Source organism: Silurus meridionalis, chromosome 9 (genome assembly GCF_014805685.1).
Source record: "Silurus meridionalis isolate SWU-2019-XX chromosome 9, ASM1480568v1, whole genome shotgun sequence".
NCBI lineage: Eukaryota > Metazoa > Chordata > Actinopteri > Siluriformes > Siluridae > Silurus > Silurus meridionalis.
The window spans coordinates 6646649-6659385 of NC_060892.1; positions in this window are offsets into that span (position 1 = coordinate 6646649).

Genomic DNA, 12737 nt, shown 5'->3' on the forward strand with positions numbered 1-12737 from the left:
AACATTTCATTCTGTTGTGTTACATTTTAAGATAGATAGATAGATAGATATATACATATATATATATATATATATATATATATATATATATATATATATATAGCTTAAAATGTACTTTATATGTGACCTTTAACCAATATCCTGTTACTTTGTCTTGATGTAAATTGATCAATATGAAAAAAGGAGGAGGAGAATCCAAATGCGTTGAGCTTCTCAAAGTTTACCAGTTTCCCTTTTTTTTCTCCTCATCAGCAAGCTAGTGATGGTAGACATCCATTATATCTAAAGTAGAATGTGGGAAGGATTTGTTTTCCAGGCCTAACTGTGTGTGTGTGTGTGTGTGTGTGTGTGTGTGTGTGTGTGTGTGTGTGTGTGTGTTTAGTAAAGTTGTCGTCAGATGTCTGCATTTGCAGTCAATCTGAATAGGTTAAATGATTTCAGTATCATCTCAAAGATTACCTCAATTTTCAATGCACATTATGAATTGCATTTATTTTTATTATAAACTATTTCTAGAATCTCAGTCATTTATTTAAAGGCACAAATAAAGGTCAGGTATGTTATTTATTATTTTATACTGGATTTTGGGCTAAGTGAACAGAATGAATGAACACTTCCGAAAGAGTGTCTTTTGTACTGAAGAAAAAGTGCAAGAACTCGTTAGGATCCTCGTACAGGATCATCACAGGTCCGACAGGATATTCACTATATTAACCAGCAATGTAGTAATATTCAATTGCTCATTTCATAAAAGGCATAATAAATGTCATTTTTTCAGATCAATGCATTTATGCAGTCCATAACAAATTATGTTGGAACGAATTAGGACGGAGGAAACATCTAGAAATAGGCCCATAATAAACCACAGCTTCTTGTTTAAAACTCATCCCATTAGAAAAGTGCTTAAGGAAAGAATGTTCTAGAAAATTGGACCATTATGATGTATATAGTGATTGATCAGCAATAGAGTTCTTGAACACTGCCTAACAGATCCTTGTTAATGTAAAATTTGTAACTCTATGATCTTTACACTGATAACGAATTTTGTTCATCCAAAAGCTAGTTAAGGATGAATGTACTATAAATAATGTTTGTTTTGGGTATTTTGACAGATTTACATAGAAATGTGATTTGTTATGCTAAAAACATTTAGAAACAGTGTTCAAACACACTTATCCAGCAACTAGCAAAACCTGCAAGGCTAATCAAGCCTCAAAAGACAACAATAATATGCTAAATAGTTAGCATTACTCAAACGTATGCACACGTTAGATCTACTTGCACTGCAATAAAAAATATTACCTTAGCAATAATAGAATAATAGAACTCAAATATAACAATATACAGACTTTTTACAGCCTTTTGCTAACCTTAAAATGTTCATCCTCTATCAGCATATGAATCAGTTTGAATAGTTTTGGATGATCTAGCATTAGAAAATAATGTCATGATCAAAATGAACAACAAATCTCAAAAAGATTTTTATTCAATTATCACATTTTTTCAAGATATTTTCACAATCCAGACTGCGGTTTGCAATGTTGTGTGTATTTCAGCTTGTCCAAAAACAGAAAGCAGGAACTTAGTGACCCCTAGGAAACTGAACTTTCTTCAAATATTTGTCTCGAAACATCGATCTTTGTTTTTTTGCTAATTCCGTCATCTAATCGTTTAAAGGAACTCTGCTGAGTGTTAGCTGTGTAAGCATGAGCCGAGCTCACTAGAGCATTAGCATATGTAGCAGCCCTGTGGCCTTCTGAGGTCACTGCATTTTATTGTAAATAAGAGTTCACACGCTGATCGAGTGACCGAGTGGAAACAAGCAAAGCATTTTAATCAGCTGGCCATCTCCCTATCGCCGGAGATCAGAGCTCCGTCATTGTGTCCCCTCAGCCAAAAGGACATCTCCGTCTGACGAAAAGCGAATCCACTCTCAGGATGAGATTTCACTGTCTCACCCATTAGCATCTCCGAGCACAAGGAGTGGCATTAAGGCCAGTTTGTCCCTGTGAGCGGAGTCCAGCACGGGTTGCTGATTTTTCCTGCTCAGACACACCTGCGCAATCGTCGAATCCGGTGCGTTAACGCTGGACTGGCATGAAACGTAATGAACTCTGGACATACGGGAACGCTGTGAAGAAATGCAGGAATGATCTGTTTAACCTCTAAATGCGGATTTCGCTTTTTGTCGAAACTTTAAGCTCAAATTAAACACTTCACAAGCAGGAAATAGAAGTCGGTTCTAGTTGAATGGTGGCCTGATGTAACACATTCTATACATGGAATACAGTCATATAATGGTATACTGCATTTGTAAGACGTTATGCACATCTATTATAATTTGTTCTGAAAAGGGATGTATCATTACAATGCATTCAAATAGTGCATTATATTTAGCTCTTATAACATATCATTGTTATATCTTTTATTTGTGCATTATACAAAGTTAGTTATCCTGCGTGAGTTAATGTTACACAACAAGTTTGATGTTGAAGTGTCCTTTCATATTTAGGTTTAATGATGTAAAGAGTTAAACAAAAAAGTTAGTGTTCTCACTTACATTATAGAGGCTATTCACGGTTTAACAGAACACTTTCTCTCTCTCGAAGCATAAAAAACTTCTTTTCACTTTTGTTACCATGAAACCACAAGTTATAAACTCCTCGCTTCTTTCTAAACTGTAGTTACAGATGTGCCTCTGATTGGTACAAAGCACTGATACTGGAGACTCCTTCCATAAAACTTAATACGAATAATGAATATAGTATGCATAATATTGCAGAACAGGTTTACTATGTGGAATAAATAGAAACATATAAGGAACAATACAATAAATTACAAAACTGCATTCAAAACAAACATTGTTTAAATGGAATTTTGGTCATGTGTGGGACTACAAAAAAATGTTGTCTACTTCCTTTTCTTTAGAAATGTAATAAGATGTAGTTGGCTGTGCATTTCCTTGTCTTTAAAAATAAAGTATTTATTTAACCAATACAGTATACACCTGACAGGTTTTTCATTCATTCAATACAACATGGACGATCAAAAAAAACCGTGATAAAATTATATATTACAATACATATTTTTGGTATTTTCAAATGTATATTACATATAATATATATATTTTTATAAATAAAGGTTTAACTTCTTATATTTTTACTTATCGAATGTTTTCAATCACTTTGAAAATTCTAACACGGCTAGTCAAGCTAACTTCTCGGTCCTGAAGGTCTCAGAAAACTTGCACTGCCAGAAAAATTGCAGTGCACTGACACTGGAGACTCCCTGAAAAAAGTTAAACACATTTCTTCTGACACAAAACGTCCCCATATTAACAATGATCTGTTATTAAATGATTAGCATTTATCCTAGCATTAGAATGAGCACATTCATATAAACCTGTGATGTGCCCCTGCACCTTCTGACCAATCAGAATCCAGCAGTAACTATTTGTAAAAAATGTTTAAAGAACTTGTATGTCAGCTATGCTCATGTCTCTGGAAGCTGAAGTGATGTAATGTTACAGAGGACATATAAGTTAAAAAAAAGAAACATGACAGTTAATCAATGAGCTCTCTCTCTCTCTCTCTCTCTCTCTCTCTCTCTCTCTCTCGCTCTCTCTCTCGCTGTTTCAAATGTCAAACCTTTTAAACCTCATATATAATTCAGTCTTTCGGGATTTCTTCTGGATGTCCCAGAGAATACGTTGTAGTAGAAAGTTATACTCTTTCAATTTGAAGAAATACCTGCCAGTTACACTATATAGCCAGAAGTATTGGGACACCTTACCTTTCCAGCCACATGGATCTTCTCCAAACTGTTAACACAGAACTGGAGACACCCAATTGTATATTATGACTTTGGATGAATTAGTATTACATTTTCCATTCATTTGAACTAGGAGTCCCAAACCTGTTCATGACAATGCTTCTGTGGACAAAGCGAGCTCCATGAAGATGTGCTTTGAAGTGAAAGATCTTGAATGGCCTGCTACAGAGCTTTGACCTCAACCATATTGAAGAACTCTGGGATGAAATGGAAAGCTGACTGCACCCTAGGCCTCTTCACATGAGTACACTTTAAAATCTAGTGGAACATTTTGCCGGAAGAGTGGAAGTTATTATAACAGCAAATGGAGACGCACTTTTGTCCATACAGTGTAAACACACACAGTCATTCTGTAAAACAAGGAAGCAGTTAAAAAAATTTCACAATATGACATTCCACTAACGGTGTATAATTAATATTGCTTTGTAATTTATTGCAGTGCTCTTTCATAAACCAAATGTTCAGCCTGTTATGCAATGTTATGTATCTACCTCCATTATTCCTACTTTATTATAAGATTTATGGAAGGAGTCTCTAGTTTCAGTTTTTTCCTCCATTATCTTTGGGAGAGTGGAGTTTGTGTTCTTTGTGTTTTTTTTTCTGGAATAAGAAAAAAAGTTTTAAAAAAGGAACTTCAGGAGAATGTGTGGCTTTAGAGCTGTTAGAACATATGTATGAACAGAAACTGATTATTTACATTATGTAAATTATTTAATAAATAAAATGAGAATGGTTGCCACGTTGCTGTGGTATGAAATAAAATTATATTTACGTTATGTTGAAATAAATATGAATAAAATAAAGAAATAAATAATAGCATATTACTATAAGAAAATAACTAGCTGTTTTGCTTGATTGTGGTTAGTGCTAAACTATACATATAATATTTTGCTATTTATTGTTAATTGGTCTAACTGGACAAATGTATATGATTCTTTCACAGTAGGAAGAGAGATTTTGTGTTTTATTTTCTTGAATCAGGATATTATGAATCCAAAGAGATTTGTTTGTTCATTCATTTAATTTAATTCAAATAAATATCAAATGGTAACATGTAAGTAATATAGTTTAAGCATTATTATAATTTCAAAATTTCCTCTTCTTTACACAATCACATTTGCATGAATACAACTGAAAATCAGATTAGACATGTTTTCTTTTTTCCCCCTCTTGCTTTAAACCTATGAAGTTAATTCTTCTTCCCTGTTGTTCATTTGTGGTAAAACTGAGTCACCACATTTGCATCACTGCCCATAGTGAGCTGTCGTACCCTTTTTTGAGGGTAAGAAGGATCAGCTCGAAGCGCCCCGTCACCCTGGAAACTGCCAGAACAATTCAGTGTAAAGTTTGAAGAGGTCAGCAAGTGCCAGCTTCTGCTCGGCCCGGGACGTTCAGTGAGGGGGGGGTGAGGGATGGTGCAGGGACTGTTTGGTAGGGTGGATTTGGAGGGAGGTTCGAGAATGACGGGGGTGGACGTGTCCTGTACTGAGTGAAACTTTTCCAGTCAGTTTGTAGCCCCGGCTCTCCAGGTGGCCTGTGAAATCGATTTTAACCCCATGACCCTGTCAAGCGAAGGCCGAGCTCACAACCTGGGCGACGGTTTAGCAGTCCATGACAGATTTACAGATTTGCAGGACAGAGAGAGAGAGAGAGAGAGAGAGAGAGAGAGCACGAAAGATAAGCACCCAGGATGAAGCTGAACAGCTCTTCAGCTATGGGGTGTGTTTTAGAAGTGGTCATTAAAAGCTTATTAAAGTTTGGTATGGCCAGGAGGAGAAGTGCAGCTGAAGAATTAAGAAGCTCAAGAGAATTGAAAAGAAAAAAAAAAAAGATTGCTAGGGCTCAGAGATGGATGGTTTCCAGCAAGTTTAAGTGTGTGTGTGTGTATGTATGTATATATATATATATATATATATATATATATATATATATATATATATATATATATATATATAATCTTGAGAGAACTGCTATAGAGCTCTGCCCTTAACCCTATTGAAAACCTTTGGGATAAACTGGAACTGCACCCCAGGCCTCCTCACGTCAAATACATCAGTACCTGACTTTACTAACACCCTTGTGACTGAATGAGTACAAATCTCCACAAAATCTAGTAGAACATCTTCCCAGAGGTTATTATAATAGCAAATGGGACTAAAATGTGGAATGGGATGTTTAGAAAGTAAATACAAATCTTATAGTCAAGTGTCCACATACTTTTGCTCATAAAGTCTATGCTTTTTTATTTTATTTTCTTAGTTATAGAAACCAATCTCAGGTTCCTACATGCTGACAAGCTTTTATTTTTTACTTCGCAGGTTCTTCAGATAAAGTGTTCCTGCATCCTGGCAAAGTTGTTGGTAACAAGAGTCAGTTCTCAATCGGTTGATCAAGTGGATCTTCCCCTTGTTGGCACATGGACACCTGTAAATCAAATATCAAGTCATATGAATGAGCTTGTTGCTTCATCTGTGTTAATGTAATATGTTAAATTCTATATCATATTATATAGTTTGATGTAATTCTGGTTATTGGTATTAAATGGGGTGGGGGTATAAAAAGGGGGCGTGATTAATTAATACAAACTCTGAACACATATGCGTATATAACCTGCGCTCACTAGCATGTTCATACTTCTCTGAGGGCAGGGTATTAGCTTTGTGTGTGGGTGTGTTTACCTTAAGCTTAGCTCACCTATAGGCCAATAACACACACCTCACAATGGCACCACGCTGACTCCAGGGTGAAGGTGAAAGTGAATGAGCCGCTGAGTAAATATGACTTTAAAGCTGCACAAACTTGCAGCTCCTTCTTAGGTATAATGAGAATAATAAATAATAACTATTATTATTTTTTAGTTCAATCCTATTCCAAATCACTCTTTTACCACATTACTGGCATTTTCAGTCTTGTTTTTTTCCAAATGTTTGAAAATTAAAATGTTTCCAAAAATATAACTTTGGCCCATAAAGTCTAAGATTTCAATGCCCTCATAAATATGACTTAATTAATACTTAATTAATAATATTATTTAATTTTGTTAAAAATTCCATTCTATTTATTTACTTGTATATTGATTTATACACTATGTAGACAAAAGTATTGGGACACCTGACCTTTCTGTGAAAGGTATTCTTAAAGGCTATAAAAACAGAATTATAAAAGCATTGGGAGGCCTGACTTTTCTAGCCATATGTGGTTCTTTCCCAAATTCTTACCACAAAGTTGGAGACATTACATTTTTCCTTCAACTGAACTAGGAGACCTAAATCTTTTCCAGCATGACGATACCCCTGTGCATAATGCCAGCTTTTTGAAGATATGGTTCACATTGACTGGATTGGAAGATGTTAAGTGCCTTACTATAGAGCTCTGACCTCAACCCTATTAAACACATTTGTAATGAATTGGAATGATGACTGCACCCTAGGCCTCCTCACCTCACCTACATCAGTACCTGCCTTTACTAATCTCCACAAGTACACTCCCAAATCTCGTGCAACACCTTCCCAGAAGAGTGGAGGTTATTATAGCAGCAAATGTAGAATTGGATGTTCAAAGGTACATACGAATCTTATGGTCAGGTGTTCACAAACCTTTGTTCATAAAGTGCAGTGTATTGAATGTAATAAATGTATGTGACCCAAATTCCTGTTTTGTCTCTCACATTATAGCAGCTATAAACAGTCATTTCGTCACTAGCCCTTTTTTTGATCCTGTCTAAAAGTTGAATTACAGCTACTACACTAATACAAAAACAGCTAAAAAATGCAAATTCCTTTATTCCTAAGTAACAGCTTTACTCCTGAGTGCTGACAAAGTGCTGACATTGGAGACTCCTTCCTTTCCTAGAAAACATTACCATATTGGCGATTCTTTTAATCCTTTTGTGTGGAGGATCTGCATTACAAATAGCTCTGAACAGGCTGTTAGAAAACAGTTGCATTTGTAATTAGAGTTGCTATGAGAATATAAATGATAGAAAGTCAGAAGAAACACATTTTAACCAAACAGAATCGAGAATTCAATAAAACTATCCTAAAATATTTCTGATATTTGTGGTAATGAAGGACATAACATGATTAAATGCACATTGAGGCATTTGTGTGCGTGTGTGTGTGTGTGTGTATATATATATATATATATATATATATATATATATATATATATATATATATATATATATATATATATATTACTGTGACATTTGCAACATTTATTTACTGCATTAGGAGAATTAGGGTTGTTTCAAAGCTGCAGCAGTGTCTCCAGCTCATCCAGATTGATGTGGGTACGGACTGGCCTGTTTAGTGCATGTGTATGCCTGTGTGATGATTAATGAGGTATTTTTTGGCAAGTTGGCAAAGCTGGCCAGTGCCACTGCAGTTTTGTTTGAAAAGTGCTGGTGCTGGAGAAAGAGGGATTTGAGTGCCTGAGCACAGCATGATGTCAGCATGCACCACAACAAAAGCCAAATGTCTGCTGTTTGCAGCATTACGGGGCCCGAGCTGGGCTGAGCACATTTCATTGGGAGAAACATGCTGGAACACGCGCACACACGCATGCGCGCACACACACACACACACACACACACACACACACACACACACATATATATATATATATATATATATATATATATATATATATATATATATATATATATATAAAATAAGCTCTCTCTCACAAACAAACACATACACGGTGTCAGGATTTTGATCTCTCTCTCTCTCTCTCTCTCTCTCTCTCTCTCTCTCTCATATTAAATTGTACATTTGTATTGCCAAAGTAATTGCAGCTAGTTTTTGTCAAGTTTTTTAAACTTCTCTCTCTCTGAGATGTATTTTATGCCCGTTCTTGAGCAACAAATATGCACTGTTGACTGCTGGCTAATAATGGCAGACTCACAGCAGCTCAGCAACATCACTTTACTTGTTCTGTTCCCTGATCCACTAATCATAAAAGAAAAGTACAGATTAGAAATAACCTGTATCCAAAAGAGTTGAGGGAAAAAGTCTGTACACCCTTTTCAGAGAAAAATGGAAAAGAATTGGGATTTTAATGTTGACCATTCATTGAGAGTTTTACTAATATTAAAATGAAGCAAAGACACAATGTACATAAACACACACAATTATCCACTATCCAACTAGCTAAAAAAACAACAGTGTATCAACTAGGTAAATCTACAAATTCTAGAAATATTGGATTGTACTGTATCATTGGATGTTCTGTATCATTTATAATGTTTTTTTAAATCATTTTCAACAAAAAACAAATAAACAAAAACAGTTTACATAACATAGCAGAATAATCTGCATGACTGGAAATGTAGTTACAGGAACAAATGGGAGCCAGCTGGCAAATAAACCCTTTTAAAGACAAAAGTATTGGGATTTTATTTTTTTATTGTTTTATAAGTATTTTACCTTTAACCATAAGCACCAACTTGATATATACATAAATACACTTTAAACACATGCTGTTAGCCACTGCCCCAACCTTGTAGCCTGCTAGCTACATTTTTAAAGATTACTTTGACACAGAAGTCAGAATTATACACACCAAGAGCAAACAGAAGTTTTCATCTACTAATTCACAGGCAAATGAAGTATAAGATAATTAGTAAAATCACACATCACATCCCACATTAGGAACATCAGAGGAAATCACAGCTTCTTAGAAATGTTTTATATAGTTTATTCTGTATTCAATAATAAATGTAATGACCTTGGGCTCGTATTATAATTCAGAATGTTATGAATGCACGTAATTATATATATATATATATATATGCACACATTGAACACATTTTATTAGCAATTACTTGGCCCATGTTAGCATGCTGTACATAAAAATGAACAGAAGTTTAGTTTGAAACAAAAATATACAAAACTAATGATGTAAATGTAAAAAAAAAAAAAAACATTACACACTGTGTGTTTCAATATCAGAATAATGTGTAGAAAAAGAATTGCAAATTGCATTTGTGTGTAAAAACTTAGGATTCACCAACATGCATTTGATTAAAAGTACAGGAAACTGGCTTTGTTCAGATGCTAATTTCGGTGTGTGAAAAAAAAAAAAAAAGTGACTAGCAAAAGCAAACACTACTAATTTCACTCTAAATGTTTTTGCATGCCATCTATTAATTTTTCATATCCCCAAGAAACACACAACTTGATCTTTTGCTGAGCTCAGACAAGCTTGTGTTTTTACTTGCGATTAGGGATTATGTGTTGGTTAAAGATCTGTACTGCTGTGCTTTGATATGCTTATCAGAGTTACACTGACACATTCGGAGTAATTTTTTTTTTTTAGATATTTCTTAGATGTTCGGCTGCTTGAGGAACTGTAATTAAGAGAATATCCTGATCTTAGGTGAACATAAGCATATTGTGTCCTATGATATAAGGGACATCCTGTTTTCTCTCTCTTGACAGTTTCAAATGTTGCCTGTTCATCCATTTGGCATCTCAAAAAAGGGAATACTTCCTTATATGGAAGCTTGTTCCTATGCTTTGTTCAAAGCATTTGTTTAATAAAGTGTTAAAGAGTGTAAAGTGGACTGGAGGGCAGACATCTGAAACCATTCAACTCAGAAAAAGCACTGCCCCTACAGCCGGACTCTGTATGATTGTTTTTAATAAATAGTAAAATGCAAAGATAGTTTTAGCAAAGTATAAGTATAATTTCCATCACAGGAACCAAGGAAGACAATTAGCACTATGATATGATCTGATGAAGGAGAAATTGGAGAAAAAGAAATCTGAGAAAATCTGCTGAGCAATGGTTAAGTTTTGCATCTATATATATCTACACATGAATACACTGTTATGCAAATAGTCCCCTTTTGTTGTTATTTCATTTTTATATTTGTTGTTCTAATAGCCTCCACTCTTCTGGGAAGATGTTCCACTAGATTTTGAAGGCTGCTTGTGGAGATTTGTGCTTATTCAGCCACAAAAGCATTGGTAAAATCACGTGCTGATGTAGGTGAGGTGAGGAGGCCTGGGGTGCAGTCAGCATTCTAATTTATCCCAAAGCTGTTCAGGAGGGTTGAGTTCAGAGCTCTATAACAACCTATGTACACCATATCTTTATGGAGCTGGCTTTGTGCACAGTGGCATTGTCATGCTGAAACGGGTTTGGGTCTCCTAGTTAAGTGAAGGAACAATGTCCTATACTATTGTGTGCATTTAACTTTGGGGTATCAGTTTGGGGAAGAACCACATATGGCTGAAAATGTCAGGAGTCTGGCCAAAAACTTATTTATTAAAGTAACATGCTAGTCAATTTTTGCCCTCTGGTTGTAAAATATTTTGCGAGCTGATGTGGGTTGTTAACAGGATTCAGTAAGTAAAAGAATCCTGGGCTGTGTCAGTAACTTTAAACATTTTTTAAACCATTTGTATTGAAAATACTCATTATGATAGTAGTCAAGTGCAAAAGTGTGTACATAAACAGCAACAGATATTTAAGACATGTAAATGTTAAGACATTTCTTCAATAGTGACAAAGTAGTTCATAGTATCATGTAAATACACCAAACAAATTAAAATGTCAATGGTTCAAGTGTTTATGCCCTCTTATCTTAATGTGATGTAAATATTTTCTTGACCTTTATATTTGCATCTGACCCCCCAGTTGTATTCTTCCTACACTGTTTAAATTGCCTCTGTTGTGATTTCAATCCTAATTTTTTTGTTTTTATTTTTGGTTTACTTCTAGATTACACATATATTTTTTACTTATAGAAAAGTAATTAAAAAAGTAGTTTTTTTTTTTTTTTTTTACATTCTAAAACTGCAGAGAAAGAATCCATTACTACAGTCCCCACCTTCGAACTTCAGGCTACGCCTCCATTTTGGGGCCTCACAGTGCAAAACTGTAAAAGAAAAAAGAGAACATGCGTTGTGTTGATATAATGGAGATACTGAATGCCATAAAAACCCTCCAGGATGACTGTGCTGCTTTTCTCTGTCTTGCTAAAAAACCCAAAAAACGAAAAAATGGTGAGCACAGAGACCTCCTAAACGAGGATCATTGTGAACAGCGTTGAAAAGTGGACAAGCCGTCTTTATGTATGACGGGAAGCGTTATGATGGAGAGAGATAAGGCCTGTGATTGTCACATACTGTAACACAGCAGTCACCATTCATTAGTGAGCAATAAACGAGCGCAGGAACAAGTGGCAGCTGGACGACGAAGCTTCGCACAACGGCGCTCTTTCTCTCTGTCCAGCCCTGAAATTTTGTTAAAGGCCAAATCGCTCTGTGAAGTCCTCTGTGGCTCGACAAGCCTGAGCCGGGATTCCAATAGACGTTTGTTTTGGGGGAGCAAACAAGGGTTTCTCTTTGACTAAATAAAGAAAAATAGGCTCTTCAAGAAGCAGGAGGGAAAAAAAATCAATACACACTGCTGTAGCTCATCTGGGATACGCTGAGTAACCTGAAAGGTTTTTTTTGCTTTCTATTTAAAATCTTTTCTTTTCTTTAGAAATATTTTCGTTTTTTTGTGTGTTTGAGTAATGATTTTTGAAACTTTTGAAAAAAACAGCAGTTTAAAAAAATAGCTGTCTGTCTGTCTGTCTGTCTGTCTGTCTGTCTGTCTGTCTGTCTGTCTATCTATCTATCTATCTATCTATCTATCTATCTATCTATCTATCTATCTATCTATGCATACCAAAAATGTTATTATTTTTATATTAACAAAGTAATAAATAAACCTTTATTAACAGTTAAGGAATGAGTCTCCGGTTTAAGCACAAAATGTGATTCATTTGATTATTTTTGGTATTACTATTCAATTTAATACAATTGAATTATATAATTAGAATACAATTATATATATATATATATATATATATATATATATATATATATATATATATATATATATATATA